Raw genomic sequence first — 14,196 nt, 5'->3', positions numbered from 1 at the left:
ACATTCATCAGTTAATAACTTAAAAAAAAAAAATCATTATCGGACAAGGCACGTATATTTTTACATAAAAACAATGCATATTCAAATACCACCCTCTCTCTCTCTCTCTCTCTCTCTCTCTCTCTCTCTCTCTCTCTCTCTCTCTCTCTCTCTCTCTCTCTCTCTCTCTCTAAGATGCTTTAAAAATTCAAAGATGAGAATCCTTTATCAGTCAAAAGAATCCTTTAGCAATCTGACTGAAGCTTATTGAGAATCCTTTAACAACCATAAGAATCCTCTAGCAACCCGATTGAAGCTTATTGAGAATCCTTTAGCAACCTGACTGAAGCTTATTGAGAATCCTTTAACAGCCATAAGAATCCTTAACAACCTTTCTGAAGCTTATTGAGAATCCTTTAGTAACGACTGAAGCTTATTGAGAATCCTTTAGTAACGACTGAAGCTTATTGAGAATCCTTTAACAACCATAAGAATCCTTTAGCAACCTGACTGAAGCTTATTGAGAATCCTTTAACAACCATAAGATTCCTTTAGCAACCTGACTGAAGGTTATTAAGAATCCTTTAACAACCATAAGAATCCTTTAGCAACCTGACTGAAGCTTATTGAGAATCCTTTAGCAACCATAAGAATCTGTTAGCAACCTGACTGAAGCTTATTGAGAATCCTTTAGCAAACATAAGAATCTGTTAGCAACCTGACTGAAGCTTATTGAGAATCCTTTAGCAACCTGACTGAAGCTTATTGAAAATCCTTTAGCAACCATAAGAATCTGTTAGCAACCTGACTGAAGCTTATTGAGAATCCTTTAGCAACCTGACTGAAGCTTATTGAGAATCCTTTAGCAACCTGACTGAAGCTTATTGAGAATCCTTTAGCAACCATAAGAATCTGTTAGCAACCTGACTGAAGCTTATTGAGAATCCTTTAGCAACCATAAGAATCTGTTAGCAACCTGACTGAAGCTTATTGAGAATCCTTTAGCAACCTGACTGAAGCTTATTGAAAATCCTTTAGCAACCATAAGAATCTGTTAGCAACCTGACTGAAGCTTATTGAGAATCCTTTAGCAACCTGACTGAAGCTTATTGGGAATCCTTTAGCAACCATAAGAATCTGTTAGCAACCTGACTGAAGCTTATTGAGAATCCTTTAGCAACCTGACTGAAGCTTATTGAAAATCCTTTAACAGCCAGAGTTAAACTGAATGAGAATCCTTTCACAACCTGAATTAAACTTATTGAATTAAATGATGTAAATTTTAAATCAAATTTAACATGTTGAGTAACGTGTAGCCTATATAAACATTTAGTTGCACATTTACTACTACTACTACTACTACTACTACTACTACTACTACTACTACTAGCTAAGCTGCACCCCTAGTTGGAAAAGCAGGATGATATGAACCCAAGGGCTCCAACAGGTAAAATAGCCTAGTGAGGAAAGGAAATGAGGAAACATAGAATAGAATGCTCGAGTGTACCCTCAAGTAGGAGAACTCTTAACAGCGCGAGTTCTAAATAAATATGAAGATGATCAAAGGATTATCTCAAGTTCTAAAAATCTAGAGTAACTCCAAGATCTATATGTAATAATTCTTGTGAAAGTCTATGGGTTATAAATGCTCTAAGTCTTTGGATCTTTTGAGATGTGTATTAGATCTTTCAGTATGTGTTTATTAGAAAATATCAAGACCCAGTAAAGCCTTGAATACCTGTAGAGAATTTCCTACATAATTATATGATCTATATATAATTCTAGGTAATGTAGACTAGATAGTCATATAAACTGTAAATAGATCTAGAGAAACTTTAAAAATGTAGGATTTGTAAATAATGCTAGAGAAGCTCTCAAGACAATATGTAAGATTTAGATACCTCTAGAAATTCTGTGAATGGTATGGTGTCTTGAGTTAACATATTATTATTATTATTATTATTATTATTATTATTATTATTATTATTATTATTATTATTATTATTATTATCATTATTATTATTATTACAAGCTAAGCTACAACTATAGTTGGAAAGGGAGGATGCTGTAAGCCCAAAGGCTCCAACAGGTAAAATTAGCCCAGTAAGGAAAGGAAATGAAGAAATAAACTACAGTAGAAGTGATGAACAATTCGAATAAAACATTTTAAGAAAAGTAACAACATTAAAACAGATCTTTCATATGTGAACTATAAAAAAGAGACTTATGTAAGGGCAAAAGGTTCAGATCTTTCTAGAAGGTAATTTGGAAAAATATAAGCTTTAAATACTGGCTGTGGAGCTCTAAAACTTACCTCAACAATCTCGTCTTCCCATATATCGACTTCGGACGATGTCTGAGCATTGTAGTCATACAAGACAACGTACATTCGGTTGTAGCTGAAAAGAAAAGATTTCACTTTGTGATTCCGAAGACATAAAATCAGTATGATGGACTTATGATCAGTGAGGGTTGAAAATTAGAGATAGGTCAAGTTGAAGTGATGGGAAAAGATTGAAAAATAAAAGATGATCATATGAAAAGACTTTCCAGGGAATGGAAACATGAAAATGTTAATTTTCCAGACACAGTTAGAGAGGTATCAAAAACTTGAAACTTGAGCTTGTAAGCTATTGGGATAGGCAATTAAAAAATCCCTGTTTTCCTTTTAAAAAGATTGCCTGAATATTCTAGAAAGTATTGGACATTTTTTAAAGATTGCGTGAATAATTTGGAAAGTCTCAGACTCTATGCAACTTTGCAGCCCACAAATATTCGTTTGCAATCTCCGTACATGTTAGCTAGGGTCAGAAAGTTCGTATGATTGGTCTTGATTTAAGTGCTACCTTTGACCGTGTTAATCAGGGGGCTGTTGGTTTGAAAATTAAGCAAATGTGAGTAGGTGGGTCTTTTCTCAACATCATTACTGATTTTCTAAGTTATTGATTGCAAAGAGTAGCTGTTGATGGACACCATAGTTACTATAGGAATGTAATATCTGGTGTTCCTCAGGGAGGTGTTCTTGGCCCATTGATTTTCATACTTTGTACACGTGATGTGAGGTTTGGCCCAGAGAACAGGCTCGTTGCATATACAGATGATGCTACTCTCTTTGCATCAATTCCATCTCCTGAATGTAGATCTGGGATTGCTGAATCCCCTAATATTAGTACATGGTGCAAATTATGTGGCATGAAGTTGAATCCTAACAAAATTTAAAATATTTTTGTAAGTAGGTCAAGTACAGTGGCTTCTCAACATTCAGATCTTCGAATTGACAATGCCTCTATAATTATATGCAACTCATTTAAAGTTCTAGTTCTGATTCTAGAATGCAACTTTACTTTTGAGAACCACACCTCGATCTGTTTCTTTTTCAATTGCTCAAAATTTAGCTCATTGAGATAGTCTTTTAAGATTTTCGGTGATCAATCTATCCTAAGGAAATGTTTCAATTCTTTCATTATACCTCGCTTTGAGTATTGTTCTCCTGTCTGGTCTTCAGCTGCTGACCTTCATCTTGATTTGGACAAAAACTTCATCATCATCATCTCCTCCTACGCCTATTGACGCAAAGGGCCACGATTAGATTTCGCCAGTGGTCTCTATCTTGAGCTTTTAATTCAATACTTCTCCATTCATCATATCCTACTTTGCGCTTCATAGTCCTCAGCCATGTAGGCCTGGGTCCTTCCAACTCTTCTAGTGCGTTGTGGACCCCAACTGAACGTTTGGTGAACTAATCTCTCTTTGGGAGTGCGAAGAGCATTCCCAAACCATCTCCATCTACCCCTCATCATGATCTCATCAACAAAAACTTGAGATATATTAAATTTCTCATTTCTAATCTGGGTAATAATCTCTGGAACCGTCATTCATTTCTTTATGAATAATATTTTCCTTACTTCTAGCAAACCTTTGCATTTGGATCTTCTCAGAGTTTATCATCTTGCACGTAGTACAATAGCTATGCAGTTAATTCTAACCACCTTGCCTTCTCCATCACAAGACTCAATACTAAACAGTATCATAAAAGTTTTATTCCAGATTCTGTAATGATCCTCCTAATCTGACGTTTGAGTCGGTGAAAAATCAGATTATTATTATTATTATTATTATTATTATTATTATTATTACTATTATTATTATTACCAGCTAAGCTACAACCCTAGTGGAAAAGCAAAGTGCTACAAGCCCAATGGCTACAATAGGGAAAAATAGCCCCGTGAGAAAAGGAAATATGGAAATAAATAAACGATATAAGAAATAATGAACAATTAAAATAAAATATTTTAAGAACAGTAACAACAGTAAAACAGATATTTCATATATAACTATAAAAAAAGACTTATGTCAGCCTATTCAACCTAAAAAAAATATGTACTACATTGGATCCTTCTCTCTAGTTACGGTTCACTTTCCCTTTGCCTACACACACAGCGAATAGTCTGGCCTATTCTTTAATATTCTCCTCTCTCCTTATACACATGACAACACTGAGATTACCACACATATCTTCTTCACCCAAGGGGTTAACTACTGCACTGTAATCGTTCAGTGGCCACTTTCCACTTGGTAAGGGTATGATAAGCAGCTCTTCTAGGAGAAGGACACTCCAAAATCAAACCATTGTTCTCTAGTCTTGGGTAGTGCCATAGCCTCTGTACCATGGTCTTCCACTGTCTTGGGTTAGAGTTCTCTTGCTTGAGGGTACACTTGGGCACACTATTCTATCTAATTTATCTTCCTCTTGTTTTGTTAAAGTTTTTATAGTTTATATGGGAAATATTTATTTTAATGTTACTGTTCTTAAGATATTTTATTTTTTCCTTTCCTCACTGGGCTATTATCCCTGTTGGAGCCCCTGGGCTTATAGCATTCTACTTTTCCAACTAGGGTTGTAGTTTAGCAACTAGTAATAATAGTAATAATAATAATAATAATAATAATAATAATAATAATAATAATAATAATAATAATAATAATGAAAACGTAACAGTAATAATAATAATAATAATAATAATAATAATAATAATAATAATAATAATAATAATAATAATAATAATAATAATAATAATAATAATATGAAATGTTTTCAGCTATTCGATGAAACTCAGTGTAAATTTCTATAGTCAATTCTTTTCAGTGAGGCAGATTTGCACTGACTTTGCAGGGGTGCCCTTTTTAGCTCGGAAAAGTTTCCTGATTGGTTGGAGAATATAGTTCTAACCAATCAGAGAGCAGGAAACTTTTCCGAGCTAAAAGGGCACTGCTGCGAGTCAGTGCAAATGCGCCTCATTAAAAAATATTGAGTATAGTGCTAATAGTCTGTGCTAATATGAATTAAGTAAGAACTCTAAACAAAATTTGAATTTTGGCTAAGCATTGCTCACTTTATTTCTTATATATGTTGAGGGAATTTTGATGATTTTAGAATACAATTAAAACCGGAGAGCGTAGAGCTCTATGTTTTCTTTAACTTTTAATAATAAAAAAAAAATGCAAGAGCATTTTATTACGGTAAATATTGGCCTTCGTTATTCAAATCAGTTGTTACTGGCTTAGAGAAGACTTGGCGCTGCTATGCTTATATTGTATATATCAAAATGTATTTATTTATTTAATTATTTATTTATTTATTTAATTTATATCTTATATTTATGAAGTGTAATATCGACATGATAAGAAAAGGGGGGGAGAGGTTTATAAGATTTTTAAACATATATTGTGTGAAATCGGGAGTGTGTTTCCCTTAGACTTCATAACTTTGGTAAATATAATCAGTATGAGTGGGGTAGGGAAAATCACTTCAATGAGCTGTGATAACTATCCGGTGAGAGAGAGAGAGAGAGAGAGAGAGAGAGAGAGAGAGAGAGAGAGAGAGAGAGAGAGAGATGTAGGTAAGAAAATAGTGTATAGAAGCATGTTTGGTCGCGTGCAAGGATGTGATATTTTATATGAAAATAAACTTGCCAGATTAAATATTATGAACAAAATACATTTTATGAAATTCCATTTTCTAAGTCACTTACCAAATTACTTTATAGAATGTACTATTCTTAATGAGACCGTTTGTGTCCCTTATTACATTAGGTACTGCATAGTAAAAAAATCAATTTATTCGTACCTCGAAGGAACAACTAATCAAGGAATCAAAATAGTGCTTTAATAAACCAAATATTCACTCATTAAGGATAATATTAGTCCCAATCTGGCAAGGACCTGGGTGCCCAATCTGGGCAGGACCTGGGTGAGGGATCAACAGGATATGACAGACGTCCTTTTTTAACAGCTGAGGGTTAAGTTAGGTTAGGTCCTGTAACAACAATATGCACCTGAACTCCTGGTGCTATGCAGTCTACAAATAAAGTGTATATATATATATATATATATATATATATATATATATATATATATATATATATATATATATATATATATATATATATATATATTAGTGTGTGTTTGAGTACTTAATAAAGGAAGATTGAACTTACTTTACAGTAAAAAAATAAAGTATATATATATATATATATATATATATATATATATATATATATATATATATATATATATATACTGTATATATATATATATATATATATATATATATATATATATATATATATATATATATATATATATATATATATATGTATGTATGTGTGTGTTTGAGTACTTAATAAAGGGAGATTGAACTTACTTTACTGGCAGAAGTGGTAGAGGTTTATCATTATTGCTCATAGACAACCTGGCGTTGTCATTTTGTGGTTTGTTTTCATACAAGCACGAAAATAGGTCACGCCCTCTCATTGCATGACCTCCTTCCTCTTCTTTGACGGGACCTGTAGAGGAACGCGCTTACTAGACCCCATGCCGTAAGATGTTCTTCCTAGGTCAGGAGCCGTGACATATTCATCCTAGGTCACGGACCGTTACATATCCATTTTAAGTCACGGGCTATGACATATCCATCCTAGGTCACAGGCCCTAACAGTAGTAAGAAATATGCCTTGGCTGCTCACTTTTTGGGGCTAATGTCAGAATTGCTCACTTTTTCAGGACTAAGTCAGGATTACTCACTTTTTGAGGTCATTGTCAGGATTGCTCAGTCCGTTTGGGGATTTAAACGTAAGGTTATGTTTACAAACAACCCCCCTTCCCCCCCACCAACCCCCCCTTCCCCCCCACCAACCCCCCCTTCCCCCCACCAACCCCCCCTCTGCTACTACCAAACACCCCCCCCCGCCCACATGGGGCGTTTTCTGTGTCTATGGTCACTGGCAGGCTTGGAGTTGTCTATCTGAATGACGCACTCTTCTTTCCCCCTCCCTCCCTCCCCCGCCCCCTAGAGGGGGGGGGGGGAGGACCCGTTTTCTGTGTCTATGGTCACCGGCAGGCTTGGAGTTGTCTATCTGATGATGCACACTTCTTTCCCTGTCCCTCCCTCCCCCGCCCCCTGGGGGGGGGGGGCGTTTTCTGTGTCTATGGTCACCGGCAGGCTTGGAGTTGTCTATCTGATGACGCACCCTTCTTTCCCCCTCCCTCCTTCCCCCGCCCCCTAGGGGGGGTTGCCGTTTTCTGTGTCTATGGTCACCGGCAGGCTTGGAGTTGTCTATCTGATGACGCACCCTTCTTTCCCCCTCCCTCCTTCCCCCGCCCCCTAGGGGGGGTTGCCGTTTTCTGTGTCTATGGTCACCGGCAGGCTTGGAGTTGTCTATCTGATGACGCACCCTTCTTTCCCCCTCCCTCCCTCCCCCGCCCCACAGGGGGGGTGTGCCGTTTTCTGTGTCTATGGTCACCGGCAGGCTTGGAGTTGTCTATCTGATGACGCACCCTTCTTTCCCCCTCCCTCCTTCCCCCGCCCCCTAGGGGGGGGTGCCGTTTTCTGTGTCTATGGTCACAGGCAGGCTTGGAGTTGTCTATCTGATGACGCACCCTTCTTTCCCCCTCCCTCCTTCCCCAGCCCTTTAGGGGGGGGTGCCGTTTTCTGTGTCTATGGTCACCGGCAGGCTTGGAGTTGTCTATCTGATGACGCACCCTTCTTTCCCCCTCCCTCCTTCCCCCGCCCCCTAGGGGGGGTTGCCGTTTTCTGTGTCTATGGTCACCGGCAGGCTTGGAGTTGTCTATCTGATGACGCACCCTTCTTTCCCCCTCCCTCCTTCCCCCGCCCCCTAGGGGGGGTTGCCGTTTTCTGTGTCTATGGTCACCGGCAGGCTTGGAGTTGTCTATCTGATGACGCACCCTTCTTTCCCCCTCCCTCCTTCCCCCGCCCCCTAGGGGGGGGTGCCGTTTTCTGTGTCTATGGTCACCGGCAGGCTTGGAGTTGTCTATCTGATGACGCACCCTTCTTTCCCCCTCCCTCCTTCCCCCGCCCCCTAGGGGGGTGTGCCGTTTTCTGTGTCTATGGTCACCGGCAGGCTTGGAGTTGTCTATCTGATGACGCACCCTTCTTTCCCCCTCCCTCCTTCCCCCGCCCCCCAGGGGGGGGTTGCCGTTTTCTGTGTCTATGGTCACCGGCAGGCTTGGAGTTGTCTATCTGATGACGCACCCTTCTTTCCCCCTCCCTCCTTCCCCCGCCCCCCAGGGGGGGGTTGCCGTTTTCTGTGTCTATGGTCACCGGCAGGCTTGGAGTTGTCTATCTGATGACGCACCCTTCTTTCCCCCTCCCTCCTTCCCCCGCCCCCTAGGGGGGGGTGCCGTTTTCTGTGTCTATGGTCACCGGCAGGCTTGGAGTTGTCTATCTGATGACGCACCCTTCTTTCCCCCTCCCTCCTTCCCCCGCCCCCTAGGGGGGGTGCCGTTTTCTGTGTCTATGGTCACCGGCAGGCTTGGAGTTGTCTATCTGATGACGCACCCTTCTTTCCCCCTCCCTCCTTCCCCCGCCCCCTAGGGGGGGTGCCGTTTTCTGTGTCTATGGTCACCGGCAGGCTTGGAGTTGTCTATCTGATGACGCACCCTTCTTTCCCCCTCCCTCCTTCCCCCGCCCCCTAGGGGGGGGTGCCGTTTTCTGTGTCTATGGTCACCGGCAGGCTTGGAGTTGTCTATCTGATGACTCACCCTTCTTTCCCCCTCCCTCCTTCCCCCGCCCCCTAGGGGGGGGGTGCCGTTTTCTGTGTCTATGGTCACCGGCAGGCTTGGAGTTGTCTATCTGAATGACGCACCCTTCTTTCCCCCTCCCTCCTTCCCCCGCCCCCTAGGGGGGGTGCCGTTTTCTGTGTCTATGGTCACCGGCAGGCTTGGAGTTGTCTATCTGAATGACGCACCCTTCTTTCCCCCTCCCTCCTTCCCCCGCCCCCTAGGGGGGGGGTGCCGTTTTCTGTGTCTATGGTCACCGGCAGGCTTGGAGTTGTCTATCTGAATGACGCACCCTTCTTTCCCCCTCCCTCCTTCCCCCGCCCCCTGGGGGGGGTGCCGTTTTCTGTGTCTATGGTCACCGGCAGGCTTGGAGTTGTCTATCTGAATGACGCACCCTTCTTTCCCCCTCCCTCCTTCCCCCGCCCCCTAGGGGGGGGTTGCCGTTTTCTGTGTCTATGGTCACCGGCAGGCTTGGAGTTGTCTATCTGAATGACGCACCCTTCTTTCCCCCTCCCTCCCTTCCCCCGCCCCCTAGGGGGGGACCCGTTTTCTGTGTCTATGGTCACCGGCAGGCTTGGAGTTGTCTATCTGATGACGCACCCTTCTTTCCCCCTCCCTCCCTCCCCCGCCCCCTAGGGGGGGGGACCCGTTTTCTGTGTCTATGGTCACCGGCAGGCTTGGAGTTGTCTATCTGATGACGCACCCTTCTTTCCCCCTCCCTCCCCCCCGCCCCCTAGGGGGGGGTGCCGTTTTCTGTGTCTATGGTCACCGGCAGGCTTGGAGTTGTCTATCTGATGACGCACCCTTCTTTCCCCCTCCCTCCTTCCCCCGCCCCCTAGGGGGGGGTGCCGTTTTCTGTGTCTATGGTCACCGGCAGGCTTGGAGTTGTCTATCTGATGATGCACCCTTCTTTCCCCCTCCCTCCCTCCCCCGCCCCCTAGGGGGGGGGCCCGTTTTCTGTGTCTATGGTCACCGGCAGGCTTGGAGTTGTCTATCTGATGACGCACCCTTCTTTCCCCCTCCCTCCCTCCCCCGCCCCCTAGGGGGGGCCGTTTTCTGTGTCTATGGTCACCGGCAGGCTTGGAGTTGTCTATCTGATGACGCACCCTTCTTTCCCCCTCCCTCCCTCCCCCGCCCCCTAGGGGGGGGCCGTTTTCTGTGTCTATGGTCACCGGCAGGCTTGGAGTTGTCTATCTGATGACGCACCCTTCTTTCCCCCTCCCTCCCTCCCCCGCCCCCTAGGGGGGGGCCGTTTTCTGTGTCTATGGTCACCGGCAGGCTTGGAGTTGTCTATCTGATGATGCACCCTTCTTTCCCCCTCCCTCCCTCCCCCGCCCCCTAGGGGGGGACCGTTTTCTGTGTCTATGGTCACCGGCAGGCTTGGAGTTGTCTATCTGATGACGCACCCTTCTTTCCCCCTCCCTCCCTTCCCCCGCCCCCTAGGGGGGGTGCCGTTTTCTGTGTCTATGGTCACCGGCAGGCTTGGAGTTGTCTATCTGATGACGCACCCTTCTTTCCCCCTCCCTCCTTCCCCCGCCCCCTAGGGGGGGGGTGCCGTTTTCTGTGTCTATGGTCACTGGCAGGCTTGGAGTTGTCTATCTGATGACGCACCCTTCTTTCCCCCTCCCTCCTTCCCCCGCCCCCTAGGGGGGGTGCCGTTTTCTGTGTCTATGGTCACCGGCAGGCTTGGAGTTGTCTATCTGATGACGCACCCTTCTTTCCCCCTCCCTCCTTCCCCCGCCCCCTAGGGGGGGTGCCGTTTTCTGTGTCTATGGTCACCGGCAGGCTTGGAGTTGTCTATCTGATGACGCACCCTTCTTTCCCCCTCCCTCCCTCCCCCGCCCCCTAGGGGGGGGACCGTTTTCTGTGTCTATGGTCACCGGCAGGCTTGGAGTTGTCTATCTGATGACGCACCCTTCTTTCCCCCTCCCTCCCTTCCCCCGCCCCCTAGGGGGGGGTGCCGTTTTCTGTGTCTATGGTCACCGGCAGGCTTGGAGTTGTCTATCTGATGACGCACCCTTCTTTCCCCCTCCCTCCCTTCCCCCGCCCCCTAGGGGGGGGTGCCGTTTTCTGTGTCTATGGTCACCGGCAGGCTTGGAGTTGTCTATCTGATGACGCACCCTTCTTTCCCCCTCCCTCCCTTCCCCCGCCCCCTAGGGGGGGGTGCCGTTTTCTGTGTCTATGGTCACCGGCAGGCTTGGAGTTGTCTATCTGATGACGCACCCTTCTTTCCCCCTCCCTCCCTTCCCCCGCCCCCTAGGGGGGGTGCCGTTTTCTGTGTCTATGGTCACTGGCAGGCTTGGAGTTGTCTATCTGATGACGCACCCTTCTTTCCCCCTCCCTCCCTTCCCCCGCCCCCTAGGGGGGGTGCCGTTTTCTGTGTCTATGGTCACCGGCAGGCTTGGAGTTGTCTATCTGATGACGCACCCTTCTTTCCCCCTCCCTCCTTCCCCCGCCCCCTAGGGGGGGGGTGCCGTTTTCTGTGTCTATGGTCACCGGCAGGCTTGGAGTTGTCTATCTGATGACGCACCCTTCTTTCCCCCTCCCTCCCTCCCCCGCCCCCTAGGGGGGGACCGTTTTCTGTGTCTATGGTCACCGGCAGGCTTGGAGTTGTCTATCTGATGACGCACCCTTCTTTCCCCCTCCCTCCCTCCCCCGCCCCCTAGGGGGGGGTGTTTTCTGTGTCTATGGTCACCGGCAGGCTTGGAGTTGTCTATCTGATGACGCACCCTTCTTTCCCCCTCCCTCCCTTCCCCCGCCCCCTAGGGGGGGTGCCGTTTTCTGTGTCTATGGTCACCGGCAGGCTTGGAGTTGTCTATCTGATGACGCACCCTTCTTTCCCCCTCCCTCCCTTCCCCCGCCCCCTAGGGGGGGTGCCGTTTTCTGTGTCTATGGTCACCGGCAGGCTTGGAGTTGTCTATCTGATGACGCACCCTTCTTTCCCCCTCCCTCCCTTCCCCCGCCCCCTAGGGGGGGGGTGCCGTTTTCTGTGTCTATGGTCACCGGCAGGCTTGGAGTTGTCTATCTGATGACGCACCCTTCTTTCCCCCTCCCTCCCTTCCCCCGCCCCCTAGGGGGGGGTGCCGTTTTCTGTGTCTATGGTCACCGGCAGGCTTGGAGTTGTCTATCTGATGACGCACCCTTCTTTCCCCCTCCCTCCCTTCCCCCGCCCCCTAGGGGGGGGTGCCGTTTTCTGTGTCTATGGTCACCGGCAGGCTTGGAGTTGTCTATCTGATGACGCACCCTTCTTTCCCCCTCCCTCCCTTCCCCCGCCCCCTAGGGGGGGGGTGCCGTTTTCTGTGTCTATGGTCACCGGCAGGCTTGGAGTTGTCTATCTGATGACGCACCCTTCTTTCCCCCTCCCTCCTTCCCCCGCCCCCTAGGGGGGGGGTGCCGTTTTCTGTGTCTATGGTCACCGGCAGGCTTGGAGTTGTCTATCTGATGACGCACCCTTCTTTCCCCCTCCCTCCTTCCCCCGCCCCCTAGGGGGGGTGCCGTTTTCTGTGTCTATGGTCACCGGCAGGCTTGGAGTTGTCTATCTGATGACGCACCCTTCTTTCCCCCTCCCTCCCTCCCCCGCCCCCTAGGGGGGGGTGCCGTTTTCTGTGTCTATGGTCACCGGCAGGCTTGGAGTTGTCTATCTGATGACGCACCCTTCTTTCCCCCTCCCTCCCTCCCCCGCCCCCTAGGGGGGGTGCCGTTTTCTGTGTCTATGGTCACCGGCAGGCTTGGAGTTGTCTATCTGATGACGCACCCTTCTTTCCCCCTCCCTCCCTCCCCCGCCCCCTAGGGGGGGTGCCGTTTTCTGTGTCTATGGTCACCGGCAGGCTTGGAGTTGTCTATCTGATGACGCACCCTTCTTTCCCCCTCCCTCCCTCCCCCGCCCCCTAGGGGGGGTGCCGTTTTCTGTGTCTATGGTCACCGGCAGGCTTGGAGTTGTCTATCTGATGACGCACCCTTCTTTCCCCCTCCCTCCCTTCCCCCGCCCCCTAGGGGGGGTGCCGTTTTCTGTGTCTATGGTCACCGGCACGCTTGGAGTTGTCTATCTGATGACGCACCCTTCTTTCCCCCTCCCTCCTTCCCCCGCCCCCTAGGGGGGGTGCCGTTTTCTGTGTCTATGGTCACCGGCAGGCTTGGAGTTGTCTATCTGATGACGCACCCTTCTTTCCCCCTCCCTCCCTCCCCCGCCCCCTAGGGGGGGGTGCCGTTTTCTGTGTCTATGGTCACCGGCAGGCTTGGAGTTGTCTATCTGATGACGCACCCTTCTTTCCCCCTCCCTCCTTCCCCCGCCCCCTAGGGGGGGGTGCCGTTTTCTGTGTCTATGGTCACCGGCAGGCTTGGAGTTGTCTATCTGATGACTCACCCTTCTTTCCCCCTCCCTCCCTTCCCCCGCCCCCTAGGGGGGGTGCCGTTTTCTGTGTCTATGGTCACCGGCAGGCTTGGAGTTGTCTATCTGATGACGCACCCTTCTTTCCCCCTCCCTCCCTCCCCCGCCCCCTAGGGGGGGGGTGCCGTTTTCTGTGTCTATGGTCACCGGCAGGCTTGGAGTTGTCTATCTGATGACGCACCCTTCTTTCCCCCTCCCTCCTTCCCCCGCCCCCTAGGGGGGGTGCCGTTTTCTGTGTCTATGGTCACTGGCAGGCTTGGAGTTGTCTATCTGATGACGCACCCTTCTTTCCCCCTCCCTCCCTTCCCCCGCCCCCTAGGGGGGGGTGCCGTTTTCTGTGTCTATGGTCACCGGCAGGCTTGGAGTTGTCTATCTGATGACGCACCCTTCTTTCCCCCTCCCTCCCTCCCCCGCCCCCTAGGGGGGGGTGCCGTTTTCTGTGTCTATGGTCACCGGCAGGCTTGGAGTTGTCTATCTGATGACGCACCCTTCTTTCCCCCTCCCTCCTTCCCCCGCCCCCTAGGGGGGGGGTGCCGTTTTCTGTGTCTATGGTCACCGGCAGGCTTGGAGTTGTCTATCTGATGACGCACCCTTCTTTCCCCCTCCCTCCCTCCCCCGCCCCCTAGGGGGGGGCCGTTTTCTGTGTCTATGGTCACCGGCAGGCTTGGAGTTGTCTATCTGAATGACGCACCCTTCTTTCCCCCTCCCTCCTTCCCCCGCCCCCTAGGGGGGGGTGCCGTTTTCTGTGTCTA

Source organism: Palaemon carinicauda, chromosome 23, assembly GCF_036898095.1.
Source record: "Palaemon carinicauda isolate YSFRI2023 chromosome 23, ASM3689809v2, whole genome shotgun sequence".
Lineage (NCBI taxonomy): Eukaryota > Metazoa > Arthropoda > Malacostraca > Decapoda > Palaemonidae > Palaemon > Palaemon carinicauda.
This window is presented reverse-complemented; position numbering follows the sequence as displayed.